We start from the raw sequence: 13472 nt of genomic DNA, 5'->3' as shown, positions 1-13472 counted from the left end.
CATCCTGTACACCTCCTGCCATGTCTTGATGGAGCGAGCCGGGCCGGCCTCCCACCCAGCCCACTGGATGTGGGGGCGCTCACCTAACTGTGCCCCTTCCTTGTCTTTGACCTGGAGGTTCCAAATCAACGGTTGACGGTCTATTTCCTCTTGGTAGCCCGGGGGGCTCTGGATTAGGGCCTTACGTAGGCCCTGCCACACGCGGAGTAGGCTCCGCAGGAAAGGTGATCTGGGCAGGGTAATCTGGGCTGAAGTGAAGATCCATCTCAGGGACGGCCTCCATTCCCCGCCAAGCCTCGGTTTACAATCCTGAAGGCCCTCTTGCAGTAAGACCTTCCAAGTTTGCCCACCTGGTGTGAGACCGCAGACAACTAACTTGCCCAAGAGGGCCCTGCTCTGATATTCTAGGTCTATGATCCCAAGCCCTCCCTCTGATCGGTCGTATGATGGTCGCGCACGCCACCTTGGCCCTGGAGTCTCTGGAGCCATCAGACCCTGACCAAAGGAAATTCCGCACCAGGCCGCGAAGCTGACCTGCGCATGATGAGGAGAAACACCAACACGAGGCGATAAACCGGGCCGTCGCTAGGAGGACTTGGTTAACCACCAGGGCTCAACCGGCTAGTGAGAGGCGAGCCGTGCTCCAATAGGTCAGTTTCCTCCTAATAGACTCTAGAACAAGAAGAAACTGCTCGGCAGGAGTGATATCAAGTCCCACCTGGAACCCTAGGTATCGGACGGTCTGCCCTCTGCTCACCCATCTAAATCCCAAGTGGACTCCCCACTCTGTGCTGGATTCCGGATCTATGAGGAAGCCAACCGGCTTTCGCCAGTTAATTTTCGTATCCGCTGCAACACAGAACACCTCAAGAGCCAACCTCATTCTTTCCAGCATCACCTCATCGTTCTCTATGTAGAGTCCTGTGTCATCTGCGTACTCTGAGTCTAGCAACTCAGTCTCCTCTCTCACTAAAAGTTGGAGGCCGCGTAGTCCACTCACACGTGACCTGAGGAAGTGGGACATCGCCTCTGCGACAAATAGGAACAGGTATGGGGCCAGGGGGCAACCTTGTTGGACCGATCTCTCCATTCGGACCTCCTCCCCTCGCCTTTCTCCTATGAGAACCCTGCTGGTGGCTGATCTGTACAGGCCGGAGACCACGCGAATCCAAGCATGGGGAAATCCTAACTTCACCATGGTACCCTCTAGGAAATCCCAGTCCACCCTGTCGTAGGCTTTCTCGAAGTCCAATAGTAGTACTGCCAGTCTTTGCCCACTGTGCTGAGCCCACTCTGTCGCCTCAAAGAATGTAAATACATTGTCTAGGATGCTCCTATCCTGTACAAAGCCTGTCTATGTGTCATGAATGATGTCTGGAAGCACATGGCGTAATCGTCTACCAATCATCTTTGCCAGAGCCTTATAGGCCACTAACAATAAGGTGATCGGTCTCCACTGGGATAGCTCCAACCGGTCTCCCCCTTTGGGGAGGAGACTGATAAGGCCTGCCGATAGCCTCCCTGGCATCTGCCCTGAGGAGAATATCTCCTGGAAAGTCCTCAATAGGGGACCCTTCACCACCTCCCAGTATGTAGTGAAGAAGGCCTTAGAGAGGCCATCCTCCCACGGGCATTTTTGCCCGTCCTGTGTATGGAAAGCCTCCTCTAGTTCCTTCTCTGTGAAGGGGACTAGGAGGGTGTGTCCTATCTCCTCTGTGATGAGGGACGGGATGTGATCCCATACATGTTGTCTACATCTCTTTCCTCTAATTGAAGCAGTCTCCTGCTGGAAGAGGCGGATGTAATAGTCAGTGGCAATCTCCATCACCTCATCAGGGTTAGAACAGGTCCTCCCATACTGATCCCTAAGGCTGCGTATCTGCTCTCCCGCGGTGCGGGGCTGGTGCACCTGGAAGAACTCCTTACACATCGTGTCTCCCTTCCGCGCCCAAAAAGCTATTGAATTGCGAAAAGAGAACTCCAAGCGCCTGTCCTCTAGGCCAGCAATGGCTACACGTGCACACACCTCCTGTGAGTGGAGGATGGGGTCCCCTGGTGCCTCCTGCAACAATCTCTGCGTAGCTGCTAGGTCCCGCCGGAGTGCTTTCTCCTTCTCCCAGCACTGCTACCTGGCCTGTAGGGCTGCTTCTTGGCAAATTCTACTTGACTCGGCTAGGACCTCTGCGATCTCCTCTCCTATCCTGTCCCTCCTCTCCCACTCTCTGGTCACCTCCTTCACTGCCGCCCGTACCTTTGGGACCCTTGCCGCTGTCACTGCATCCGGGAAGGACACAGGAAGGACAGTGCCGAAGAGCCTCACGAAGTCTTCCACTAACTAGCAGTACTCAATCGCCAAGCCGGGGAAGGGGAGGGTGATCGGGTGCCGAAGAAACCTGTTGTGGAGTGCAAACGCCTCCACCGTGAAGCCACTATACCAAGGGACCATGTATATGACCCCCTTCGTGGATGCATAAGGTGAATTTGCGAGTAGCTCGCGAGCTGCATCTGCCGAGCTGAGGCAGACCATGAAGATCCCTTGGCCCAATAGGACCGCCTCCATGATCTGCGCCGAGCCAATGCTCAACGTGGAGTGGAGCCAGTCCCGAAGCTGGGCCCTAGCTGGGGAATGTTCTACTACCTGACCATAGATTGCTGTTTCCATTAGTTCCAGCTCCTTAGCTCGGACGGCTAAGAGTTGCTCCTCAGAGAGGACTACGCGCAAGGTGTTCGACTGGGGGGTACTCGGTGAGTACGCCGGCATCTGACCAAAGGTTTCCATTGCCCGTTCCTACTGGGAGAACCTACCTATCGCGCTGCTGTGTCGCTGAATGGAGAGTTGCTGCAGGGGGAAGGAGCAACAGGAGGGGAAGGGACGAAAAAGGGGGGAGGAGAGACGGTCAACCCGGGGGACAGCCAGGCAAGAGGGGGAATAGGCGGCCGTTACACACCTTGGGGGCGAGGGCGCGAGCCGAGCAGAGACGGCCACAATCAGTCGGCGTGCAGGACAGTCAGACAATAACCACGACCAGTCAGATGGCGCGAGAGTGGGCGAGTCGAGGCGGAAGGCGCGATTGGCGACCAGTCGGACGCGCGTGTCGGGCGGGGGGAGAGCAACGCAATGTGTAGGCGGAACTGGTTCTTAGGGAGAGTTGGAAATCTTTACTCCTACATCCCATATGAGTCCAGTGAGATGTGTCATTGCTATGGTTGTAAATCATGGCTGGAAAGTACATTAGTTGGACATAAAGACAACATTTTTGAATGGGGATCTACATGAGATTGTTGGTTTCACAACCTCTAGGGTTTGTGGTTAAGGGAAAAGAGCACATGGTTTGCAAGTTGCATAAGACTCTTTATGGTCTCAAACAAGCTCCTCGTGCATGGTACTCTAAAATTCATGCTTATTTTGCCAACGAAGGGTTCAAAAATAGTCCAACTGCTTCCACTCTATACATTAAGAATTAAGGGAGACACTTGTTGATTATTATTCTTTATGTGGATGACATATTGCTCACTGGACCTAAAGAGAATAAAATTGCAGATGTCAAGGCCGAATTGAAACATGCATTTGTTATGTCAAATGTGGGCTGCCTATACTGCTATTTAGGGATTCAATTCACCAAGAATTAGCATGGCATCATCAAGTCACAGTCACAGTATGTGGACAAGCTTTAACATAGGTATAACATGTAAGATTGCAAACCTATGTGCACTCCTATGGAGTCACAATTAAAGCTATCTTTACATGATGGTGAAGAGATGTCCGATATTGCAATTTACAGCAAAGTTGTTGGTTGTCTTGTTTATCTTCGCAACACATGCCCTGACATTCCATATGTAGTATCTCAAGTGAGCAGCCATATGCACAGCCCACGGACCATACATTGGCAAGCTGTTAAGCGGATCTCCACATATTTGCAAGGTACTTAGTGACATGAATTATTATTTCTAAAAGGGAGAGACTTGCATCTACAGGCCTATAGTGATTCACATTAGGCTGGTGATTCAGACACTAGGCAGTCTACTAGTGGACATAGTTTCTTATTGGACTACTCATGCATTTCATGGCTCAGAAATAGCCTATAGTGGCTACCTCATCTTGGGAGGCTAGGTATAGGACAACCTTTATGTTTACATTGGTATATGTATGGCTACATAGATTGTTGGTTGATCTATATATACCATTGGAGGATTGTATGCCCATTCTTTTTGACAGTCAAGTGTGCTATTGCAGTAGCGAAATCATGTGTTTCATGCTCACACAAAACACATTGAGGTGCATTACCACTATGTCAGAGAGAGATGCAATCCAGGAGAGATCAGCTTGATGTATGTACCCACACATGAAATGTTACAAACATTTTCACCAAAGCACTACCATGTCAGAAATTTGAGGCTTTTCGAAAGTCCTTGAACATATTACCCTTTGGTGATTGATCATCCTTGTACTTGATGACATTGGCACTGCAAGGAGGTATTAGAATTTGCCAATTTAAAGCAATGCCTATGTAATTTGTGTGGTGTGGATGCTTATTAAAGTGTCAATAAAGTGTGTGTGCACCTAGGGTCTTAGGACATTAAAATAGTGACACTAGGGTCTAGAGTAAATAAACCTAACTCTAGTTAGTTGGTGGAAGGCCTATTAGGTCAACCTATGACCTAAATTAGAGTTGTACTCTCACTCTATTTTTTCAGCTTAGTAAGTACACTCTACTCTCTTGCTTCAGCTCACTCACTCTCATTGTCTCTCGTTTCTCTCCTCCATAGTTGCTGCCATTTCTCACACCCATTTGGACCATTTATCCCAATATTTGGTCAAGTGGAAAAAACCGCTTGAAGACGAAGGTTACTTAGGTGTCGATACACTCATTCAAGAGTCATTTTCCTCACTTCATCCTTGAGGATATTGTTGAGGGCACCAATCGTTCATAAGGGGGCAAGTATTACTTCCTGGGCATCCAGATGGACACTAGTAGAATTGGTCACAATGGTTACATAGTGACTTAGTGCAAATGCACTAAAGACACTTCAAGGTTAGGGCAACCTAGTCCTACTTATAGGACTCAAGGCCCTACTATGCACATTCATGTCAATATCACACATATGCTCTAATACCATGTCAAAATATGATTATTGTGAAAGCAAACTAGAGAGAGTAGGGTTTGTAGGGAGAAACATAGAGTGTGTATAGCAAACATTGAGAGAGAAGAAAAACTCAAAAAACATAGAAGAAGAAGATAATGAATGATGAATCAATGAATCATCTAAGCGAATCAATTTGATACAACAAAGCCAAAGCTCTAAAGTTAACTGCACTGTCTTCTCTCTGAATCAGGCAGCAATACCTGTAGCGAATCTACATGGTGAAGGGAGAGAAAATATAGTCCTCTGGAAGTAGGGTATTGAAGATAAATGTTGAAGGGTAAAGGAAAGGATAGTTAGTTGTAGAGGGAGCAAAACACAATCCTCAAAAGCTGTCAGAGATGAAAGGTATGCTGAAATCTCTCGGAGATGGTGGTTGGTATTAAGGTGATTGTTGGGCAACCCTTTAGTAGTGAAGAAAACACAAAAACACAAGTATTTGATGCAGAGCTGATAAAGAGAGTATAACCTGTTGTAAATGGCCTGAATCTGTTAGGCTGCCCTATTTAGTCATGTTAGTCTGTCATCTCTTGGTTGTGAGCTCCAGTCAATGTCTGACGGAGACATTGGAGCCCTAACAGTTTAGTGTGCATTTCAATGCATTTCCTCCATTTTAGGTACATTTCTTGTGTATTTCCTCTGTTTGTCAATTGGATTCCACCACCTGACAATGCCTACCTACTCTATGACTACCTGGGATATTTTGTCATTATTTTTCCAACTTTATTGTGCAGTCAGACTGCATTTACTGCAATCATATCACCTATTTCAGCAGGTTAGTCAAATTTAAAGTCCTTTTAAGCAATCGGCCAGTTTTAGAGGAGTTTGGCTATATATAGCCACAGCCCACACTTGGCTAATCACTTCTTCTTGCAGATTTCAGCACACTCTAGCTCCCAAACACTCTCTGACTTGGTGCTGCCATCATCTCAGCCTGATTCAATGCCCTCACTAATGCCTTGAGCTGCATGCAAGGACTCATCAGTCCACATCATTGTATTCAGCATTCATCTTCAATCAATGCAGTATTTCTTCCTTCATTTTTTGTGGTCTCTCTTGTGTTTGTGTTCCGTCTTCCGTTGCACACTCTTATATGCTATCATCGCCTAAGTGAGAGCACAGAGTCGAGATCTATTGTTGAGGAGCAGCCCACCCATCAAATGCAATGCAGCCATTCAGCCTTGCGTTTGCTGCAAACGCAGCTATTTGTGGAGGAGGTGGCAGCATCTGGTGGATCTACATTTGCGTTTTCAGCTTGGCAACATCATTTATTGCTCGGCGTCAGCCTTCTTCAGCCAATCATCGTCGAGAGAGAGGCAGTGGCATCTTCTTTGGCTATAGGCGACAATATTTCCTTGTTCTAGTGGCACATCTATACCTTCTATATAGCTGATTGCCTTTTGACATTCACACTGTTTCCATCAACATGCAGTTTGTTGGGTGATTGCAAATTTGGAAGATGTCTTACCAGGTTACAGGCTTTGATGACTCGGAGGAGGAGCTCCTGTCTCGATACTTCTCTGAGCGGAGGCGTGATTACCAGTATTGGGAATATCGCCAGAGGGAGGCTTCTCCTTTATGAGATTATGAGTGGAGGGAGCCTTCTCCAATTCGTGATCATCCACCTTCTATTCAAATTTCACAGCACGTCCAATCAGAAGTCCCGCCCCCTTCAAAAGCCAAGGCTCCTGCTGTGAAGACTCATTCCTTGATCCCCTCTATATAGGTGCATGTTCTTCCTTCATTACCCAAAGAAGATAAACTCAAGGGTGCCAACTACTCATTGTGGCCTTGCAAGGTGGAGTGTATCCTCAACACCTTTGATCTTTGGGAGCTTGTTTCCAAGCCTATCCTTCCATGTGGTGCCATGGCGCCCTATGGCATACTTTCAGCGCCTGCTTCAACGTGATTGCCCGATGTGGGTTGAAGTGGAAAATTGTCCGGCGGTCTATTGGCCATTGTTAAAGGATGCGATAGCAGTTGTGGGAACAGTGCTGGTTCCCCCAAGCCTAAGGGCCATGAATCGAAACCGTTTATGTATGTTATGGGACACGGCCAGGAAAAGGCCTGCGTGGCTTCGCCTGAACTGCTCGGGCATGCATCCTTTGCACTTTCGCTTGAAATGGGGCAACTTTGCAGGCCATTGCTTCTCCTGTGTCAAATTGGGACATTTTATGGCTGAATGCCCAGATTAGCAACCGTCTTCAGATGATGCGCATGTTGTAATGCCTATGGATGCCATGGTGCTTGATGCTCCGGCACAGGAGACCCCCCAGCCACCTAATGTTTTGGATAAAGGTAAACAACAGGTCGGGGGTTTGGATTCCCGTAGCAATGTCTGGCAAGAGGCACGTCCTAAAAAAGGGAAAAAGTTGGATGCAGGCCTGGCGAATTCTGGGCCTACAGTTTCAGAGGATTCCGTACGCGCGTATATGCGCAGGAAAGAAATATTCTATTCACAGCATGCTGCGCGTACTATGGTTCCTTCTACCCCCCGTAATCAGTCTACAAGAAAAGTATATACAGAAGGTCCAAGATCCCACCTACTAAACTAGCCTTTGATACTAGAGGTAATGTGATTACACCCTGGGATCGTCGTTATCCCCGTTCCACTTCCAAGGCAGTGGATATTCCCTCTACCTCTAAAGCGGGCCGCCAGAATTCTTTTGCAGTGTTAGCTGATTTTCTGGATGAAGGTGTCCTGGATGTTCTCGCGGAAAAGGTGAAATCGAGGCAACAGGTGCCTCGTTCCTGATTCTCTTTTTTGAAGATATATGAAGATAGCCACGTGGAATGTGCGAGGCATTTGTTCTCGTCATAAGCAACATGCCATGTGGACTATCCTGCATAAGAACCAGTGGGATGTCTTGTGTGCGGTTGAGCACAAGAGTCACGGTGAAGCAGGAAAAGTTGTGGATTCCCATGGGTTTCGCCTATTTTATGCAAGAACACATGCTATGCACTATTCTGGCGTGCTTATGATTGTCCATGAGAAATACCAGTCTGTTCTTATAAAAAATGATGTACATGGCCGCTTTGTGGTAATCGAAGTTTTATTTGAAGGAGAGATCTTATGGTTGCTGGGCCTCTATGCTCCGAATGACCCTGCATTTCGACGGGATCTTTGGAAGACTTTGTAGAGCTCCATGTCACTTGGCAGAAGGGGTTTTTTGATGGGGGATTTCAATATGTGTGTTGAATCTTCTCAGTCCACTTTAGGGCATTCCGTGATGGATGCTGCGGAAAATCGAGTGTGGAATGACTTTGCTCTTCAGGTACTTAAGCAAGATCTCTGGTCTTGGCTCCACCCTTCTTCTTCAGGGTTTACATTTCATTCTGCTCAATATGCAACTACCTGGTCGTGGTTGGACCGAATGTATATCATGCAAGGGGATGATTTTGTTCCCGAGATGCTGGAAATGAAAGTCTTGCAGCAATATGCCTTGTCGGACCATTTCCCTCTCCAGCTTGAGATGCTTACGCAACCTATTGCACCTTTTATGCAGTTGCTGGAAAGACTCCCTTTACGTTTCAACTCGTCCTATTTGAAGCATCCAATCTTCCAGGGCTATATGCAGCAATTAATTGAGAGATTTCTATTGGACTTCGCCTCTGAGGGCCTGGCTTCTTTTGCACGGCTGCTCTCTAATGTGCAGCGGGTTGCTCAGCAGTATCGAATCCATCATGCCTCTATTTGTCGGCGGCGTCGACACGCAGCGGAGGACTTACTGGCATTGGTTCGTTCGCTGCTGGTGGACACCCCAGATAATGAATTTTTGTTGTCACTGGCAATGCGTTTGGCTGATCTTATTCAAGTATTTCAGTTAAAATCTTATCAGCAGGCCAAACTGCACAACTTGACTGACACATTGCAAGATAGTGCTTGTCAGACTCATAAGTTCTTTCGCGCATTGCATGCTTCTCCTGCTCGAGAAAATATGACTAGACTCCAGGATTCCGAAGGTTGCATGGTCACTGATCCGCAGACCATTTTCAACATGTGCAGGAATTACTTTCTGAATCTTCTTGGTTCTTCTCCGTCGCCTTCTAACCAGGTTACGCATGCACGTTCGGTCTTCTATGATCTGGTCCGCCAGCAGGTTCCATTTGATATGCAAGCTACTTTGGAGGAAGATATTTGTGAGGAGGAGGTTATGGATGTTTTGTTACACCTGCCTAAGGATAAAAGCCCTGGGTGGGATGGTCTCACCAATGAATTCTTTGAGAACTCGGCCACCCAACTGGTGAAGCCATTGGCGGCTATGTTTCAGCAGGTTTGGGAAACAGGGTTCATGCCTTCCTCATGGAAAGAAGGCCTTATCAAACTGCTTCCAAAAGTTCCTTCACCTTCAAGGTTGCAACACTGGAGACCAATTTCTTTGATGGGTTCGATGTATAAAATCTTTTCCAAAGTGCTGGCGAATCAGCTTCACAAGCACCTTCCAGCTATTGTGCATCCTCTTCAATATGGTTTCATTAAGCGCCAACATTCTACATAATATTTTGAATGTGCAAATGGCTATTGACTATGCGAGGCACTCCAGTCAGGAAGTGGTATTGATTCAACTGGATCTGGAAAAGGCTTTTGACTATTTGGACTGGTCTTTCATTGCAAAACTTATGTCTGCTATGGGTTTTGGTCCTCGGATGTCCCGATTGATCTACACCATTAGTGTTGTGGCTTCTTCGCGCGTTATGCTCAATGGTGGGGTTACAAAGCCATTTGTCCTTGCACGCTCAGCGAGACAGGGTTTGCCTTTTGAGTCCTCTCCCCTTTGCCCTGGCGACCCACCCGATTCTTTCAATGTTATCTTCAATGGCAGCTTCTGCTCAGCTGGCCGGATTGTCTCTTCCTTTGGGACAACACTTCATTAGCCAATCGCTGGGCTGATGATAGCTTTATGATTTTGCGTGCGGACAAGGACAACATTCGCAAGGCATTAGATGTTTGGACGCTTTTTGGTCATGCTTCTGGTCTTCGTATCAATGCCTTCAAATCAGCCATTCTCAGTTGCACGGAGTCTGATTTACAGTCATTGGGCTAGCAAGGTCAAGTTGTTCCCTGTGGCTCCATTGTCAAGCATCTTGGATACCCATTGGGGGTTGATGTTCGGCCAAAGGAACTGCTAGAGTGAATTTCACAGAAACTGGCAGCTAAGTTTATGTATTGGAAGTCGCAAGCGTGGCCATTCCATGTCCGCCTCAAAGTGGCTCAGACAATTATGCTGCCGATGCTTACATATTTCTTGCCATTGCTGTCGTGGACTCCTACTACTTTGAAGGCTCTCACTCGCCCCATTCGTTTCATGTTATGGAAGAAGGATTCATTGCACGCAGGTATTTCATGGATTTCATGGTCACATACATGTACCCCCAAACACCTGGGTGGTGGGGCTATTTTGGACGCTGAAACTCATATGCTGGCTCTTCGTTGGTCTCTTTTTCGCGCTCTGTGTGTGGATCATCACCCGTGGACCATTATAGCCCGTTATTTTCTTGAGGACAGCGGGCTCCGGCATGGTAATACACGACTTCGGTGCTCTTGGTGGCATGTCCTTAATGCAAACTCTCGGTTTTCCAGTCCCTCCTCCTCTCTATTACTGCATTTGGTCGGCTCCTGGAAAGTGGTGCTCCAACAGGCAGTCTCCTTTCAACTGGAATTGCTGGTAGTCTCCAGATTACTTTCATGGGAAGACAAACATGAGCTCAGACCAAGATTAACCGCATGGCCCGGTTGGGTGTGACTTCAGTTGCGGATGCCACCCTTGCCAGTCACAATGTCTTTGCAGCATTTCGTACTGCCAGGAGACTTTTCAGAATCCCGCGCGCATACCATGATTTATGGGAAAAGATTCTGTCGGTGCTTCAGGGCAAGCAACCCTTTCCTGCCATGGCTGTGGATCGTCCTTGGCAGGACTGGGACCTTGCAGGCCGCTTGAGTCTGGAAAAGGCGTCTCCTAATCAAGTGTATCATCTTCTGATTAAAGATCACCAATGGCTGGGTGTGAAAGCTAATACTGTATGGGGATTGTGGAAATCTCAGTCATGGTGGAAGGCAACTGTGATGGAAGGCTAGTTGAATAAGACCCCTTTCAAATGTAAGGTCTTTCTTTGGCGGGTCATGATTGGTGGTCTCCCTCTTGCCTCGGCCCTTTCCAAGCGTCGAATCTCAAACGGCAATTGTTTCTTCTGTACCACTACTGTGGAATCGGCCCGACATCGATTTATTTCTTGCCCGCTCGCTAAGAATATCTAGTCGTTCTTGTCACAGGTTTGGCGCGCAGTGGTGGGATCCTCACTAACCCCTTTCGATTGGGTTTTTGTGCACCCAAAATACCCCACACCGCCACAATTGCATATGAAGATCTTATTCCACTTCTTTAGATACTGGGGATGCTGGCACATTTGGACCACTCGGAATGCCTTTCTTTTTGATTCGGCATCTAATGTACCAAGACACATTGCTCGGCTTAAAGGTCTTTTGCATTGGCAGATAGATCTCATTCAGCACTCGGACTTGCTTCCTCGGGAGGACTTGCTTCCCTGGCATATGGCAATTTCCTCTTGGTCTTTGCCATGACTTGTGTAACTTTTTCGTGGCCTAGTATTGGGATTTTACACACGTTGGCTTAGGGCCCTCGTGTATCTTGTAATCATGTAAACTTGTACCTTTTTTTCGTGATTAATACAATTACCTTTTACGAAAAAAAGAGAGAGAGAGGAGGAGAAGGAAGAGGAGGAGAGCCATCCCTTCCCCATTATACAATTTAATTGAAACAAACCACGGGCACAAAGTACTAGAACGATAAACAAAGTGATTGATTTGCTGCAAATCTGCAAATTAGAATTTTTGAAACCCTAATTTTTGCATACTCCAAATGGCAAGGTTATTTTGTCGTTTCATACATTAATTTGATCAAGATGAATCAAAAATGCTCCTTCGATGAATATTAGATAGGTATATGCATAGCATGTGGCTGAAATCTCATTCATAGAGCTTATGGAAGTGAAGAGAGATACCTCAAATATACAAGTGTCAAGCTTTGGATACTCCAAAGTGGAAAATAGGCAAGTCTACCGAAAACGACAATTGTTAAGCAAAATGACAAGTGTAGGATATTGGTTCTGGCTATTTAACACCCTTGAATAAAGATAAGCGTTGAACTGTATGTTTAAATACTCAAAGATTGAGATCTTGGAAAGTGGGTTCGAAGAGACCCATTCCTTGACAAGTCATGCTTCAGCTACACCACGAAGCTAGGGCAGAGGACTCAATTGAGCAGGATGAAAGCACAAAAAGGGTGTCCCAAATAGGAATATTGCTCTCTTCTTATAGGTAGCAGCTCAAAGATGTTTAGTGATTGGTAGAAGGCTGGAGTATGGCAATGGCCCCGGTGGCATATTCAAGATGTGGAGAGTTAGAGGAGACACAAAGCCACTATCTATGAGATTATCCCAAAGCTCAAGAGGTTTGGAGTAGAGCCCTGAGGATGGTCTTTCACGACACGGTAAAGACTATGATTGCAGCTTGGGGGGCAGTAGCTTGGTTAACAGACAAAGGCCCAGAATGCAATAATAAGGATTTTCAAGGGAGCCACTCTTTTCTCATCATGGTCAGCATTATAGAAAGATCCCCACTCTAAATTACTTACAAGCATAGTGGACTCACAGACATGGTCACAAATGGGAGCTGACTGCTAGTATCATTGCTTGGTATATTTCAATTGCGAGGTGTAGCCATGCTATTACCCTCCAAGATGTTTCCACTGCAGAGATTCTTTCTAGGATTTGGACATTGCAATTGCAAGGTGTAGCCATACTATTAACCTCCAAGATGTTTCCACTGCAGAGATTCTTCCTAGGATTTGGACAGAGAACATCCATACTCTCCATGGGCAATGAGAGAGGCTGCAGGGTGATTCGGAGAGGAGTCGGAGGAGAGATGCTTTCATGCAGACATGCGATTCCTGCACCTTCTTTTACTTGGTTGTTCACACAACCATTGTATTTATAATGTGCTCTATTGCTATTTGCTGGGCCTTCTTTGTACTCTGTTTACCACAGGAATTTTCTCCAAGGTTTCATTAATAGAAATTTTCTTCTCCCTAAGAAAAGAAGTATGGTTCAGCAGTTTAATGGGTTCAAATAAACTACTTTTCAAGCAATTCAACCATACTTGATAACATGTACACCCACCAACATTGTGAGACGAGAAGAGCAAAACTGCAGTATGAGTGTCTCCAATTTTATCAGGCCATCAAACTGGAACAGTATACACGTAGGCAGATGTGACCACAGAATGGTTTGTTGTACTAGGGAAATTAGATAGA

The 13472-nt window shown here is 46.8% G+C and overlaps 1 protein-coding gene across 2 annotated transcripts in view; it reads right to left on the bottom strand.

Annotated features, from left to right (window-relative positions):
• Window positions 1-13472, bottom strand: part of GR (glutathione reductase) — a 122070-nt gene that overhangs the window by 49102 nt on the left and 59496 nt on the right. The window lies entirely within an intron of this gene.

The sequence above is a fragment of the Lygodium microphyllum genome, chromosome 6, assembly GCF_053477565.2.
Source record: "Lygodium microphyllum isolate KBCC chromosome 6, Lygodium_microphyllum_v1.1.10, whole genome shotgun sequence".
Classification (NCBI taxonomy): Eukaryota; Viridiplantae; Streptophyta; class Polypodiopsida; order Schizaeales; family Lygodiaceae; genus Lygodium; species Lygodium microphyllum.
The sequence above is the reverse complement of the archived record's forward strand: the minus strand, read 5'-3'. Positions and strand labels throughout refer to the sequence as shown.